Below are 18,619 nucleotides of genomic sequence, written 5' to 3'. Positions count from 1 at the left end.
ATTATTACCCATTTATAATCATACTGTATAATTTCTTGAGAAATTGTATCAAGATAAATCCATTTCATTTTAAACCATAAAAAAAAACTTAATAAATAATTGGTTGATACTTGACAATATAAAAATCTTGAAAATTTTCAACTGAGGGTTTTAATATTTATTCATAATTTATAATATAAAAAGCAAAAATTATTTTACATATTTTACACTTTTATGAAAAAATTTTTTTTTTTTATTTTTAGAAATAAGGCTTCAACATCACCGGTCATTAGCCTAGTGTAAAATTACAGTGTAAAAGAGATAAAAGTAAAGTTAGAAGAAAAAGAAAAAAAAAAATAATTACAAATTGTATTGGTCTTAAAAATACGGAGCAAGATTTGTACAATGTTAAAATTTATTTATGAGGTTAATATTGGTTAGAAATGTAATAATTTTAGTGATATTTTTTCATTTAGAGCATCTACCATATTCAGTGGTATTTTCAGGTGGTTTCTTAATATGTAACGGTATTTTATGCAATCTAATATGATGTGTTGGACAGCGAGGTCAGCGTGGCATTCATCACAAGTGGGTGGGGGACTTTTGTTGATGAAAAAGGAGTGAGTTGGGAATGAGTGTCCAATTAAAAAATAATTATAATAATATTAAAATCAAACATAAATCTTCTGATTGTCCAAATACCTTTCTATGATTATAACAACTGTAATAAACTAATAAATATTATATACTATTAAATAAGTTATTCTCAAATTATTTTTTGCAAATATAAACACAACTTTATTTATTATAATCTGATTATAATTCAAAATACCAAAGTTATTATTGCTCGAATACTATCTATAAAATAGTTTCTCGGACTCATGATACTCACGTTTAAGTTTTACAATCATCATTACCAACTCCAAGCAATTTGAATCTTGCTTAATAATCTCTAAATATATTATTAATCACTGTGTCATTGTAATCTATTAATCTAGTTATGACCGATATTGTTTGAAAATGTTTTAGATCTAGGGTTCCTTTTTTTCCAAATAACAGAAATAACAGGGCTCGTGGGAATTACTGGAATGCCAATAATTATCTAATTTTGGAAATTCAAAAAAAACTTATATAATTGAGTGAATAGATTAAATATTTTCGATACAACTATTGATTTAAAGTGTTTATTACTGATACAGAAGTTTGCGAAGTTTGAAAATTTGGAAATACTTGTATAATCGAGTGAATAGACTAATTGTAAATACAATACTGGGTTAACTTAAACTGGGTATATCTGATACAGAAAGGCCAATCTTTGGTGGATCCGTTGGAGTGGTAAGGGGAGTGTGCCCCCCCTTATTTGGTTGAAAAAACATTTTCCATAAAATAACTGGGCGACAGCATAGTACCTATACGCACTTTTCTATCCTGAATCGCTGGCCGCCGGCCTGTGTGCCGTGTGGTCAATATAAACGTTTATAAATTCCATGAATTTGATGAAAATGTATAACAAGTGTTTTTGAATACAAAAATTAAAAAAATTGTGTGGTTTAACCTACCAAAAGTGTGCGGTTTTAGGAGCCAATAGAATCTGTGATGGCTGATAAGTAGTGAGCGTTAATATTGGAATAATTTCTAATAAAAAGTGTTTAATTTTATTACGTTATCTATTTAAAACTTATCATAAAGTTTGAATTTACCATTAAATTAATAGTTTTGTGTTATATAAATATATAATATTAATAATATGTATACAATTAATAATTTTGAATGATCATAATATATAAGTGGGAATTACTGAATCGTATTGAAAATAAATCCATTATTGTTTTAAATGTTTTGTAATATTACGTTACCTACGTTATATTTATAACGACATATTATGTAAAGGGCATTTCATAAACGAATGTACATTGACTATTATTCATCAAAACATCAGTTTAAACCTAATATTAGACATAACATCTTATAAACTGAGCCCATAAAATAATGAATCGTTCTATTTTATTTTCAAAATAGGAACAAGAATGTAAAACTATATAGCTATACTCCCGTTAAGGCGTTTTACGTAGAGTTTAAACTATATTTAATGCGGATATTTTGTGATATAATAATGTTTGTGTGATTTCCTTCGTATTTCAAAATACAAAACTTATATTTATCGCATTAAATTACAATTCAATTACAGACGATTTATCAAAAACGTTAAAAGCTACGTTCTCGGGATGGAAAAAAGTTTAATATTACATACTGTGAAAACTATATCAAATAAAATACAGTTATATCTTTTTGCTACGTTACACTTGAAATCCGTTTTCCAGCGTTTTATGTTACATAGGTATAGCATGCAACCAATCTAACGTGATCCTTAAGACTACACACTACACTGCTGGGAGGGAAGGACCTATGGAACAAGTACCAGAGTTAGCACGTTTGCCAAATTCTAATGGCACGTCTAAATAATTTTATTTAGTTGTTCGATCTTGCATAGTTGCATTTAATGAAAAAAAGAAATCTTTATACTCTTTGATATTCGCATCAACATATACGTGTGGTGAAAGTTTATTTTTATCAACCCATGAATCTGATGAAATTGAAACAGAGAAATATAATACATTGATGGGCGAAGCTAATTCTGTAGCTTTTGTTTGAACAACATGTCGTTTGTCAAAATAAATTTGTCAAACATGTCAATATCGTAAACCTGATATTATAAAAGGAAGAACGTAGGCATGACCACTTTGCTGTAGGATTGTAGGTGTCGAGAGACCATTGAAGATTGAAGAAGTCGCTGTAATGTATGTAATAATGTACAGTTCTGTGTGTAGATATGCAATGTAGTAAGAATATACGCTAAGAGTTTCAAGTTCTCACATCCCATGGATGTTTATGAATTACAAGTTAACTAAAACTGTTATTTTTTTTTTTTATTTGGGTTAAGGCTTCGACTACTCAGGTCATTAGCCTGTGGTACTGTAGGGGGGGGGGGGGGTACTGTAGATTTGTTTACTCGAGATTTGTTTTGGCAGAATTTTTAATTTGGGCACCCGTAGGTATCTGCCATGCCCGGGTGGGGGATGGCGGCACTTGTTCTCCGGACACCGTGACTTGCACGGAGAAGAATGCCACCCGGTAGTCGAGGATCGAACTCGGACCGGCTGTGCCGAATCCGTCGCGTTAGACCGCTCAGCCACCTCGTCCCCCAAAACTGTTATTCTTCATTTAAATTTTGAACTTCAAATGTCCATATGTAAAAACATATACATATTGTTTTATAATTTTTTTTATTTCAGTATAGAGTACTTATGAAGAACCACGGGTTAAATGTATCAAGCCTATAGTCTATAAAAAGTGGTGGTTGTGTGACATATACGTAGTACGCTACTCGATATTTTTTACTTTGACGAAAATTTATAAATCGTAAATAATATGTATTACCATAATTTGTATATACCTAGTGTGAATTAGGTAATTTTTACATTTTATTCGTTTCTATGGTGATAATAAAGCGTTACGCAAAATCGGCAAGAAAATAAAAATCTGTACCCAGCCCAAAAACATATTTATGTTAAATATTAAAAATAAATAAAAATTAAAAATTATATACATTTTTAATAACAAAATATTAATATGCAAAATTGATTGATATTTATGACTTTTTTAAAAAAATTTGAATGTTGAAATTTGAATTTTTACTTATAAAAAATGCTATTATACATAAAAAATTGGCGATGATTCCAATAATTTACGGTTATTCATTTTTGAATTACAACAATATAGGAAAATCGTTTGATGAGAAATCGTAACTTCACGCACGAATATTCTATTTCGTCAACATTTAAACTTCAGACCCTCAATAGAAATATTTCTGGAATTGCATTTACTTTTTTTTTAAAATCAAGTAAAAGCAACATATGAGGAACATTGTATTACATTTTAAAATATTAGGTACGAATAGATATAGGTACCATTTTAGGAATTTTCAACTACAAAGTAATTAGCAAATATTTACGCTTTTTACAAATTTCCTTAACGTTTTAACTTTAAACACTTATAAATAAATATTGTGACTATGTTTTTTATATTTCTTAGTTAATATAATATGAACCTTGTATTAAATTTTCAAGATTATGAACTGAGCAAAAAATGGTTTATCATTATTTATAGAAATTAATGAAATTGTTAAAAGTTTAAATATTATTGCTTAAAAATATTCAAAATATTTTAAAAATTATGTCATGTATGGAAAATGTCAACTATCTACAGTTAATCGTTTTTAAGTTACAGTAACCAAAACTGATTTTGTGTAAAAATTTCCGTTTATCGTTTCATTACGATTTCAATTTTTACTTCTCAAAAGTACCAACTTTAGATCTCAATTTCCATCTGAACCACCCTCAATGTTGGAGATCATAGCATTTTTCTACTTTATATTTTGTACACAGAATATAAAACAAATTCATGTAAATATTTTAAAAATCACATTACTTGACAAAAAAAAAAAAATGACAAAAAAGTTGTATAGGAACGTAAATTTTTTTAAACCTTGATTGCAAAATGTTGTTTCGTAACTAAAAAAAGGTTCCCTACCTCTACATTACAGCGTAGTATTGATAAGACCTTTTCGACACACATACCTATGGTTAAAATAAAGCAAGCATCAGAAATACTCTGGGGATTTACATTTTAAATTGTTGTATTAACCTCACGATAAATCCCTCTAAACCTTAAACATGTTTTATTTTAAATATTACTAACAAAATACACCAAAATTTATCGTTTGTCAATTATTATTAACAATGCAAACCGACGTTTAAAATAAGGAACCATCATCGTCGTACTATCATTTTTTTTATATTTGGAAAAATCTTTTTACAGCTTTATAGCTTACTTTTAAAACTATAATTTTAATAATTCAAACATATTTAAACACAATTAATACATTACATTTCTGCTGCATCAAAAAAAGTAAAAGCAAGTGAAGTTCTGCCATGATATGTTTGTATACCGTCTGTTTATATTTCATGTAAATATGTTTTACTAAGTGTAGCGTTTGTTCCTGATGATTGTAATACAATTATATTTATGCTTTTTATACCATCGAGTACCTAATTCATGATTGTATAATAAACTTATTAATAACGTATAACCGTAGTTACCATTGTAGAAAATGTATATTATTGATAAAAGAATGAATGAACCATTCATTTAGTATTAAAAAAAATCTCCCAAAATTCAGCTATAAATTATTATTTATTATCCTGGATTGATAATGGATTTTGATGAATTCATTACGTCTTGCACAGTTGGTCCTATACAAATTTATAATGTGTAAAACGAACAAAACTATAGTTAATTTAATTAAAATTTTTATTATAATATGATTACGAGAACACAGTCGGTGACTGTCAATATTGTCTCATAGATAATGTTATGTCGACTCATTACATTAAGTACTATAATGAGTAATGACTAATTAATTATATAATAATATGATATACGATCATGTTTGATAAATATTTATGCTCAAAAACGAAGAACGAAGAACCCGTGACGATACGGGATATAATATTTAAATATGATATTGGTATGTGAGTATAACCGATTTATAATAAAATTAGACCCGTGAATATCTATATCGGAAAATTCGAAGGAATTATCATTATGTGGGTGGCTATGGCCAAAAATATTCAGCTAAGGGGACTCATTTCGAATTTATAATTAAATTCAAATAAAGCCATTATGAAGAATATAAAGGAAAAATTAAGTTTTCACCCGTTATAGATGTTCTAAATGAAGTACCTAAATTAACTGTGTTGAATAATTGAATAAGAACCGTTGGAACCATTTAAAAAAAAAGATTCATTAAATGTACGAATCTCCTCGAAAGGATTATTTGCTCGCAAAAGTTATTTCACTTAAGTAGTTAAGTGCCAGGTGTTGTATATGCACCAATAGTTTTAAAAGATATTTGCGTATAATAATCTTTTATACGTTTTTTCTCCTTCTATGCAATCTTCTAATTTTACTGACTTTTCAGTGTCTGTCATATTTTTGTAATATTATGATGTTATGTTATGTTGTAAAAAATTAAAAGAAAACAATTTTTTTTTTTATACTTTGAATGCTTTTACGTTTATTTCATTGTTTCCATTTTAAAAAATGAATGTTTTACATTGTATACTATTATCATTGCAAAACAGAAAAAATATGGCTAATGATGTATGTTAGAGAAATTACTTTTAAAACAGATTTTCATACAGAATTGACATCAGATATTACTATTTTTTTTTGTCTTATCTCATTTTTAAAATGTTATTGTATACTGGCTTTCGATAATGCCGCGAATTGAATCGTTATTAAAAATATTGTTATCGTTATATAGGGACATTTTAATTACAAACTCATGTCACTTTATTGTTTGTCAATTTTTTGTAAGTTATTAAACTAAAAAGCCATTATCTAATGAATTGAGCCGCAAACGATTTATTTATTTTTGGTTTCAAATTAGCTAATATCGTTAAGTTATTATAACCACAATTATAATAAATTATTTAAAATCCTATATCTTACCAGTTTGTTGTTACTACACAATTTCTGTAAAAATATTATACAAAAGTAGACCATAATTAAAATATATATTATAATATATATTATACAAATACTACAAAATATTTGTATAATATTTATACAATTGTACACATTTTACTACTGTACATTGAAAATTATAGTTTATAACTGACTTACTCTTTTGTATAATATATTATTATTATACGCTATATTCAGACATATTTACAATGTTAATTATGGACTCACTAAAAAGAATACAGCTATAAATTATTGAACAGGTTAGTAGTGAAACATATAAAAATATTACCTAAGAAAATAGTTAAAATGATTCATTTTAATATACTAATACCCAATTTAGAGAAAAAAAAATATATTAAACGCTCTAAAATTGAGCGACTTACTGATACGTAAAATAAAATCAAGAATATGAATTATAATGGATTTTAAACCTCGAAAGTTAAAAATATCATCGTATTTACAAATATTTAACTTCATAAAATATTCAGAATAATTAATAATATTTCTAAAATATGTATACTATTTTCAACGTTATAAAATATATTTGCAATAATATGAGTTTTAATAAGCAGATGTGTGGTAGGCCATACAATTAATACAGACACGCATTAATTGTACTTGAAATGTGACTTTTTTTTAAAAAAATTGTATTACCTTAAACTATTAAATGTATAATTAGAGCAAAAGGGTTTTTTTTTTAAAGCATGTTAATTATATTTTATATAATGTCTAATGATGTTAAATTCTAACATTTTCAAGATGTTTTTTTTTTCAATATTTGAAGTCGTTAGTTATTTCTTGTTGGTATAGAAGCAAAATCACAGTTACCAAGATAAGTTATACTAACGAGAACACAGTATTTATAAGAAAATATTACCTCTGAGGGTAAGGAATATTCCGACTTGGCATGTCATACCAATTCTAGACGCTAGGTCCTAGAGGCTACAAGTGAAGACCCAATTCAAAATCTTGATATCCAACGGGCCACGAGAGACAATTAAATATATTAAAATTAAAAAATCTTATTTTGATGCTGTATACAAAACAACAACGACAAAAAAACTTATTTTGAAGAGTCATAATAAACACATAAATAGTTAGTATAGCCAACATAATATAGGTAAGCGTAGATAAAAATAAGATCCTCACTTAATTCACCATAATTTATACGTGCCTGAACTGTGAAGATAACGGTCAAGCCAATTCATATAACTGTAACACTATATTATACTATATGTAACTGTGGATAATCACCGTATTGGGTGAAATATAGAACATTTTTAAGTCACAATAATAAAGAAGAAAAAAAAGGATTTTGTGCAATTATTGTGATTATTCTGAAAATTATTGTAATGACTCTCCTAAAATTCTAAAATACAGCTGCGTAGAGTAAATATTATTTTGATTGGTATCATATTATATGCTCTTTCAAACTTTAAGAAAAAACCCGATAAAACCTGGAGAATAGAACAAAATTAAGCCATGTAAACCCTATAAATCAATATTGGCTTACAGCTAAAAAACTTTCTAACAGATTTCAAATCTATAATAAATTCTCTCTGCTCTTTTTCAAATAATAATCACTGTATTACTTAAAATCTATAAGGTATCCAAAAGTTGCAATATACATTACACATTAAAAATAATTGAAAATATTTAATACGTTTTTGAAACAAAATATCAGAGGTCCACTAGTTGAAATACTTATAATTATTAGTATCAATTTTACATAAAAATAAATCACTGTTACAACTAAAGGATTTTGGGAACTTACCATTAATTTTTAAAAAGTATTGATTTGACAATATTTTTCAAACTATCATTTATCCAAAAAGTAAAAGTTTTTTCTTGGTTATATGAATTAAAATTTAATCATATCTCGATCCTTTTCTGGGTTAGGTATGAAACATATCTCTAAAGTTATAATTTTTGTTACTAGTATAGGATAATTTTAAACATCTTTTGATCAAAAAGCATGCAAAAATTTATCATTTTCAAAGATCAAAACTTTGACTATAAATTATCATCATAATATTATCCTTCCATATTTTGATAAATTAAAATCACGGTACCATAGAATGGTTTTTATAGCAGTGTAAACTCCGACAATATAATCTATGGTTTGTAAAATAGTTAAAAATCACTAAACAAAAATAATAATTAATTATAAATTGTTAGTCTGTAATTTTTAAGTCCTTTGAATTTATTTGTATACTTTTAAGATAAAATACCGCATATTCACCGCATTTAACTGAACCCAGATTTACTATTCGTATACAATTAGAGCGGTTTTTATAGTTCATGTTTAAACTGTCAATCCGCCATGATTTTTTGGGGGGAAGGGGAGTATTTATCAACCCCCACCACACAAACAAAATAAAAACAGCACTCTAAAGAATTAATTGCTTTATTGGTTTTTTTTTTTTGTCAGTCGATAACATCAACAAAATTGAAACTATTAATACTGTCTTATTCAATCGTTTATTATAATACTAACTACCACTATATCATACATTTGTTCATACTAAAAATCACGTTTAAAATAATATAATATTATAACTGATTAATGGATTCATTGTGAAAACATAAATGTGGTATAACTAAAACAGTCAAACTGTTATCGTGTTATTTGAAATCCGAAAATGTGCATTGTTTATCATTAAACAGTAGTCACGCATGTCGACATGGGTGTTGAAGCGGTATTGTCGCTGTGACAAAGTATAGTTATTATTCTCGTATTAAAATTCATTAACAATAACATCGCGAGATACAGTTCGACTACCATTATGTGGGTATACACCGATGTACCAGAATTGCCTATACATCACGCCGGTCTACTAATATAATATAATTATTATAAAGAATTTAACATTTTAGTATAGATGTTAATGACACTCATTATCGTCTACTAAACGGAAATCTTTTTATTTTTTAATAAAAACAGTACATTTACTAAATCAATCATGCAATTATTATTATTATTTTAGGCGCCTACCTATATTATTATTACGTCGGATACAATATTATAATATACATTATTAACTATAATGTAGTGGTTTTTTATATAAAATACAATAAATAGAATATTATAATATATCTTTAATATATATATTTTTTTCTGTGTGTAAGTATTCAGATTCCTGCTAAACGGCTTTACCGATTTCGATGTAATTGTTTGTGTGTGCTTGAGTGCGTCTTTGAATGATTTAAATTCACAATTAGACACGGGGTGGTGCTCAAACAAGGATTTTGATATTTACGATGGAAATTTTTGTTTATAAATGGTTGCTATTGGTTTTAAGAGAAATAATTAGTAGACATTAGTATTTATTAATTACCGGTTTCCATTGGTTATTCGGGCAGATCAGGTACAAACATTCATGAAATCAAATTTTTGAATATTGCTTACTAGGGCGGCTGTGTCGCACGCAAAAGGAGTTGAACAATTACAATTGTTTAAGAGTTTTCATTTTTACCTGAAACAAAGTGTGCGGGATCAGCTAGTTATATTATAAATTGTTAAATACATATTATTCTTTCTTACTGAGAAGGAAAACAGCTACTTCAGATAAATTATTCGTCAAGAGATTATTACAATCTGAAGAACAATTATAATCATCATTCTGTTAATATTGTTTTAATAGAAAAGTAATGTATACGGACAAGAATAAACTCTCAAACATAATATTAATCACATTTTGCACAAGCTTTGCAATAATTAAAAAAATATAAAAATATAGTCAATTACAAATATATTATAAGTTTATTTTAAGTACAAATAACAAATTGGTTTCAAACAGCTATAAATATGTAATTTGACATTTATTATATCATAAATAGTATAATTTTTTTGCTGAATTATGAATAATAGATTATAATAAAATTACACGAAAAAAAAATTCATAGTATATATTATAATATACTATATAGTTAAGCAAATTATAGTAAATATAACTATTTAATAGGTAAAATAACTAAAATGATTTACTTGTTATAACGATATAAATATAAGTTCATAGTTATGGTTAGGTTTACTATATTTTATAGTTAATGCAGTTTTAAATGTTTGAATTAACTAAAAAATATAGTTAAAATAGCATATTTCAGTTCAAATAACTATAATAACTTGACTATAATATTTTAGTAAATTTGATTAATCTTATAGCTATCCCTATAGCAATTATAATGTACAGTCAATCCTACTATTTTTATAGTACAAACAACTGTTTTGTTTTTGCCGTGTACGAGCCATCATAACGGATGAGCAAGTTCAATACAATTTAACATTTTCTTAACTACCTGCTTGATTAATGATTCCTTACCTAGTAAGTCAAACATCAAGAATAACTTTAATTTGGTTTTCAAAATCAAGTGTGTATTTGTTTAAAATGTATTCACAGTAATATTTAGTTTTTAATGTTGTTTGTATAAAACTAAATTCATAATAAAACAAATAAAGATACTTTCATAAAGAAATTATGTAGAGTTGACAGGATAAAGTAAACTTGATTTAAATATCAATATATTTCTTAATATATACAAACGGTGATAAAAACAATTATTTTTACAGCTTTTATATCTGTAGCACCACAAAAACTTTGCAGATTAGATAGTTAAAAATGATCTGTCAAACGGTTCATAATTTTCATCCATTATAAAGGCTTGAAGCCAGGATAACCAAAAAACAACAAAATAAATGGTGTTGAGCTTTCATTTCAAATTCTAATCAAACATCATTGTCAGAGTGTTATTTACGAGCGTATTGGGAATTCAAGCTAAACCTACTGGAAAATGAATATTGAAATTGAAAATAATATTCAAGCAGTTTCAGATATTTTTCAGCAAATAAATTATAAAAACAAAACATTTATTACGAACCAATACAAAATAAAGATACTAGTTTAGTTTAAACGACCGACGAGATTAATTCAACATATTAAATAAAATACATTTCATTTTTATCATTATGTTTTATATTATGTAATTGCCGAATCCGAAAAAAATCATAATCTTTTATGAATGTAATAAAGTATACCTCCATCATATGACATGTAATACAACAAATACTATCTATATTATTATATAGATATTATTGACTAACTCGTGTTGTCTTTAGGACAAAATGTATTACTTATGCGTGATGGTCTAAGAATTTCGAAAATTCATTTAACTATCATCTTAACTAATGCCCTAATTAACCAAATAGCCGAAAAAAATAAAGTAAAGAATTATTGATTTACGTCCAAAAATGTTGCATTGATGCACTTTAAAAACCCCGAAAGCTAAAAAATGAATATTATATATTTGAAAATGTCTCATTAGTTTTTAATAATATTCATAAAAAAAATGTTTTTTAACACTTTTCTTAAGTTTGGTTTCACGTCTGTCTGTGATCAAATCTTGCGCGCTCGATTTGAGGCACTTTTTGAAGATGAAAAATTCTGAAAATTGGTATAGACCTTGGTCTTGGATGACAATACAATAATCCGTTGTCATTTTGGGACATGGACCAAAAAAAAAAAAAAGGATTGTCCCCACGACGTCGCCGTAATATCTCTCGCAGATATTGAACTTTCTCTCTTCCCCAAAAAAAACCGCAACCTCTTACGAAGCAAGTATAGGCGTGTCCTATCCATTATTATAATATCTATGGTAACAACGGTAATTATTACCAAATAACATTATACCGGTATTCTGATATAGGTACCGAAAACATATTTCTTAAACGTTTAATAAAAATATTTACTTTCAACTAAAAAGTAGAAAATAAAAAATAAAAAAAAAAATTTTAAAAACACACTTTTCCATAAAAACATTTAAAAAAAAATTTTAAAAATTGCACTAAAAAGACAAAAATAATTCTCTGTACTTAAAAATAATGAAAAATTTATTGATGAAAAATTTAAAAGTGTGTGGTGCTCATACACTTGACATATATTCCCAGTCACTATCTTATAAACATGATTGAACAAAGAAGTGTATGTGAGACTTTCCTTGGCTTTTAAATTTTTCATCAGTAAATTTTTCATTATTTTGCTCTTATACTTGACATATACTGCCAGTCACTATCTTATAAACAGGATTGAACAAAGAAGTGTATGTGAGACTTAGCTCGGCTTTTAATGTTTTGTATGATGCACCACACACTTTTAAATTTTTCATCAATAAATTTTTCATTATTTTTAAGTACAGAGAATTATTTTTGTCTTTTTAGTGCAATTTTTAAAATTTTTTTTTAAATGTTTTTATGGAAAAGTGTGTTTTTAAAATTTTTTTTTTTATTTTTTTTTAATTTTATTTTAACATAGGTATTTGGTATTACCTAATGTATATTTTATTACGGAAATTAATTCAAATAATTCAGTGCGGTATAAAATTTAATATTTATTATGTATATAATATGATTCGGATAAAATGCGTAGCTTGACCCTATAATAAAATAAAAAGGATACACATTTTTTTATGTTTTGAAATTAATATGCAAAATAGAGAAAAAGGTCTCGAAAAAGCTGTCCACTGCTTCTCAGATATAATACCAATAACATAATAAAGTATAATAATATTGAAAATCAACAAGTCCAGTTATTGAAATAATTGAAGAAAAACTAAATAGAAAAATAATGATTGTTTCTTTTAAATCGACAATATTGATTGTATAGTAATTTATATTGAAACATAAATGATTAAAATAATAATCAGATTGTTAAATTATATTAGGTGTATTGTCCTTCTAAAAATATAAAAAGTTTCCAATTCAAATCTAAGTACAGTTCAGATGAATTGAAAATGAATATATTTTATATACAATTATTAGTAGAAATTGTGTTCCGTTATGAATTTACAAGTTATTGTAAATATTATAATTTTGTACAAAATAATATAATCTGCGATATGATATGTATCAAATCAAAATATTATATAATTAAATAATATTATATCATGTTTTTTTCTTTTAAAAAGTTGTAAATAATGCTTGGAAATTTAAAAATTCGAATTATGTATGTGCTTTTTAAAAATTATTTTACAATAAACCAGATGTTTAAATAGCTTTAATTTTTCATCAGTTACAAAATAATAAATTCAGACATGAGATTATAATTATTAAAATGTGGACAGCTTAAAGTATATTTATATACTAGTAGTATATCTACTGAATATTGGTTATAACAACTGCTGCATCATTATACTATTTAATTTAATATTTTTTTCAATACAACAGGTATAATAATGAATTGTTAGCTAGTTAATTTGTATACAAATGGAAAGAATTCGTGGAATTCACTCTTTCTGTAGTAGCTGTACAGTAAGTATGTGAAGCTCGTCTTAGCAGGTCACTGTGAAATTGTGTTCGATTTGTATCCGATACTAGGACATTGTATATAAAAAACGATTCTAACCGGAGACTGTATGTGAGCGCCTCTAATATTCTAAAAATATATCATAATCTTTATTCATTTATTTGTCTACTAATCCATTAGTTAATTTTTGACAAAAATATAGAATATGATATACCTATACAAATCATTGTAATATTGTGACAGACCTACTTATGTCAACAGTATAATATTGCTAATGTTCTCACAATAATTATAGCTTAAAAATATCGAAAATACATGGGCGGAATTTATTTTTATAAGCGTTTGAAGTTAAAATATTGAATAAATCACGGAAAATGTTAGAATTATTTGGTAGTTAAAAATCTATACAATTTAATATTTTTAATAACTAAGATTTGAATATGTAATACAATAGCTTCCTTGTAAGTTGTTTTTCTGAAGCCTAAACATTTTAAGAATACATTCTATGCCCATTTTTTTTATAGACATTCCAAGCGAAATTGGATGACATAAAATAATGATTTTGGTTATTTTGTTGTTACTCACAAAGTATATTATTCATAGAAACTTGAAACTTCACATGTTATTTATTTACTATACACAATCCAATATTTCAAATATTTTGATTAATATTTTTAGTACGAACCTATTCAGACCATTCCATGGTACGTCAGTTTTGACTTATAAGTTTATAACGGCTGGTATTGGTATAATTTGTATAAAATAATATTTTTAAAAATAATTATATGATATAATTTATGGGAATGGTTGTTGGCAAAAATTAGTTCAACCTACCGTATTAGGTACGTCTTGTAGAAAAATAATTACTAATATAGCAATAATATTTTCATTTAAAATATCCTCGAAAATATAGGCTGATAGACAACTTTTGCTTAGATTCGTTTTTCGTATATGCAATAATTTATCAGTGTATCCTAATTGAACACATCGATTACAGCTGTAGACCTACTCAATGAAGAGTTACTCTCAAAACCTACAATACTGAAGAGCGTCATCACAAGGTTTTTTTTCGTAAATCCTCGTGTCAACTATTATTATTATTATTATTATCTTTTATCTTAAAATATATTTTATCATAAAACAATGATGTCAAATAATTAACAAAATAAAAATAAATGTCCAACCATTTATCTTTTATCTATGTTTCCAGCTTGTATAATATTATTATAAATCATAATACACGTCTTACTAGATAATATAGGTACCTGTATAAATATTAATTTACATAACTAAACGTACTATAACATCTCATTCACCTATAAAATCAGAATTCACGACATATTAAATTATTGAAGTTTGTTATAATTTTATAAATATCGTGATAAAATGTATGAAATAAAAAATTACGGTACCTTTTTTAATTAAATAAAAATGAATAATATGTATTAATAGAAAATCAAATTTTATTAGAAAATAACCAAAAAATAAAGAAGAGTTAATTATTTTATTTTTACGCCAATATTTAAAACAATGACAGTTTTTTTAATCTTATCAAAATTAAAAATATGAAACTACCAAAAAAAAAATGTGGGAGTAAAAATATTAAATATTAATTAACTAATTAATTATTTAGCAAATAAAACTTTAAATTCTGTAGTGTAAAAGTTATAATAAATTTTATTAAATAAACATTGTTTTATAAGACGTGTTTCTTCATTCTTGCGATCTTGATTAATTTAATTTATCATTATATTATATTCTTGAATACTGTCACCATTTAAATATTTAATAAACCATTTAAATTAATATTGATATATTTTAATTAAACACTAATTATTTTATGATATTATATTCTTGAATACTGTCACCATTTACATATTTAATAAACCATTTAAATTAATATTGATATATTTTAAGGTTAACACTAATAATTTAATGTTATTATAATCTTTACAAGCCTTTATTTTCTACGTTATACACTTCTATTCTCAAGTCACAAATAATAGTATTTGATTATTTTATATCATTGTATCTACTATCTATATAATATTATTTACATACGTACTAAAGTAATTAATCTCAGCCTAGTCATTGGTTTAAGTTTTTAATTTTAATATAACGTAACATAATACAAACACATCAAATATTAATTCTACCCATGATGTACACTTTTTTTTACGTGGATGTTTACGTAATATGTAAAATACATTTTAAACGTTTACCAATATAATTTATATTTTTTGGTTAACAACTATTATATTATCATTGAATTATTTAAATAAGAAATATTTTGTGAATTCACTATTACATCCACATGTTTATTTTATATGTTCAAGGCGTTATTCATTTATGATTGATGAATGATGATTAATGATTATATTATTGTTTAATTTTGAAGTTGATTTTAAATTTATTTTTTTTTTATCTTATATTACCTAACTTTAATATTTTGAATATTGGTTATCTCTGGTCAACTTATGTTACAATATTTTGCATGCAATGTAAATTAATTAATATGAACTACCAATGAAGATAACTTGTCAACATAAATTCGTTAAACTTTCAATAGTAAAATAAAGGAATATCCATCGTTTATCTATCTATGTATTGGATTTAAATTTATATTCACTTACGCAGTTTGAAGTAAACGGTGTCTCAAACATTTTAAAACCGTGTATTATAAATTAATCGTCTGTTCCTGTGTTATGTGTGCGAAAACAGAATTAATTCGACGCGTAGACACCTTCGTAACTTCAAACGAATGCGGAACGAGAGAAGCGATCGTGAACATAAGCGCTTTGGACATTTTGGTTAACCGCTCGGCGACACCGGACTGGCAACCTTAAACGTGTGCTCTCGCATTGTGTTGCCTTGCAACAACCCCGCGCAAGTCCTGAACCCATTTTACGGCCTTGTGTTTACAGATGCACCCGCAAGAGAATGGAAACGGCTATACACGAACAGTGGGTGTGTGTGTGTGTGTGTGTGTGTGTGTGTGTGCGTGCGTGTGTATTGGAGTTGTTTTTGTTGTTTGTTTTTATAAATGTTGTTATTATTTTTTTTTTTTTGAATTTAGTTTGCAAAAATTCGAAAACAAAAAAACATTACCCACATATGTCAAAATAATATTATGTGTAATGCAGTAAACATGTTTACTAACCAAATAAATGGATATAAAGAGAATTCACTGTAATTCAAATTAACCTAACTTTTATCGCAAAACAATACGGATACATAAATCGTTTTATAAATTTCTGATAACTAACAAAATAACAAATATATAGCTTGTACCTTCGTAAAACACGTATTTTTTTGTGCGTATACTGTATACACAATGTTTGCAATAATAATTGTTTAACACACGGGTCATTGTTGTTTGACAAAATTATTTTGATTGATTAAATCAAACGTGTACGTCTATTGAATATTTACACGATGTCTTTAATAGTTAATTCATAATAATGGAAAAAATAAATTCTGGTCGAGGATTCTATACCATATACTATATTTTTATATTGCAGTTTTAACCGCGAACCGTTTGTCGTGAAATTCGTTTGCGCCATTATAGAGTACAAGCTACACATAGTGTGCACCTTAAATGTGAATTTTTACAAAGTGCTTACATTGTAATAAATATTAGTACAAAGCGTGCAACAAAACAATTTTGTCTTTTCAACCACATAAATCTTTAAAGCCTCGTTACATTTTAAATTCGCAGCGCACTCAATTTTCATCTTTGTAGGTGGGCACTTCATATAAAAATGTATTGTAGTTTAATAAGATTTAGGTGCCTACCTAATCGTTGTTTTGCCTTTTTACGTATTATAGTAACTTAATTCAATTTTCAGAATAAATGTACGTTTTCTCTAGTGTTCCAAATGTACTTTAATGTAGTTTCTGACGATACCTATGATAATATCTACAATATTAACCTCAAGCAAGTGTGTACTTAATCTTCGGGCGTGAAATTATAGATTCGATTATTTCTTACGGCAAAGGTCTAATCGTCAATATATTAATTTATCGTTTAAACTTTAAATAATAAGATGGATTTTATAAATACGAATACCTACCCCAAACGCGTTAACTTTCGTTTATCACCTATCTATATATTATATTGAATTAAAAATCAACATTTAATACACATCGTCTAAGAAATAAAAATAAAAAACGACGCGTGCCTACACAGTAAAAATTTCCGTACATATTTTGAATCATCCAATTATTACCATTTCCCCACACTAAAACATATACATAGATAGGTATTTCATAACATTATAGATATACGGACATTTTTTAATACGTAAGTACATAATATTATCAGACTGCGAATAATTTAACTTTTTACTATTACACTGCACATTAGGTATTACATACTCGACGTACTTAAGAATAATTAGAATGCTTTTCGTTTAAGAACCCGGGTCATAATGACTTATGAACTATTATTATGACTTATTAGTCTCCGCGGTAATGAGTTATGAATAAATAGTTTAATCTATTCAGTGTTCACGCGCAATAATAGTTCATTGTGAACTGTGAATTATGTGATTATCAAACTATGAATAACTATGAATACACGATGTAATAATAGTGTAGGAAATAATAATTATAGCATGGGCAAAAATAAATTCTTTATTTCTATGTCATTGAAATTATATGTAAAACACATAAATATAATGAATCACATTTTATTTTTAAAAAAGAAACCATTAAATTCCTTAAACTCATTACTTATTAGTAATATCGTTTAT

General features: G+C 26.2%; 1 protein-coding gene across 2 annotated transcripts in view; it reads right to left on the bottom strand.

The window, feature by feature from the left end:
* LOC132949519 (prolactin-releasing peptide receptor-like) overlaps window positions 1–16,707 on the bottom strand; it is an 82,692-nt gene extending 65,985 nt beyond the window's left edge. The window contains exons 1-2 of one of the 2 annotated variants that reach the window (XM_061020453.1): window positions 16,499–16,707; window positions 9,906–10,043 (exon numbers count right to left, since the gene is read on the bottom strand). The gene's annotated coding sequence lies outside the window, so the exon portion shown is untranslated. The remainder of the gene's footprint in view (window positions 1–9,905; window positions 10,044–16,498) is intronic. The other variant, XM_061020454.1, reaches the window with a different exon arrangement.
* Between the last annotated feature and the right edge of the window lie 1,912 nt (window positions 16,708–18,619).

This window comes from Metopolophium dirhodum, chromosome 7 (genome assembly GCF_019925205.1).
Source record: "Metopolophium dirhodum isolate CAU chromosome 7, ASM1992520v1, whole genome shotgun sequence".
Taxonomy (NCBI): domain Eukaryota; kingdom Metazoa; phylum Arthropoda; class Insecta; order Hemiptera; family Aphididae; genus Metopolophium; species Metopolophium dirhodum.
Note: the sequence above shows the minus strand (reverse complement) of the source record. Positions and strands in the feature narration are given on the sequence as shown.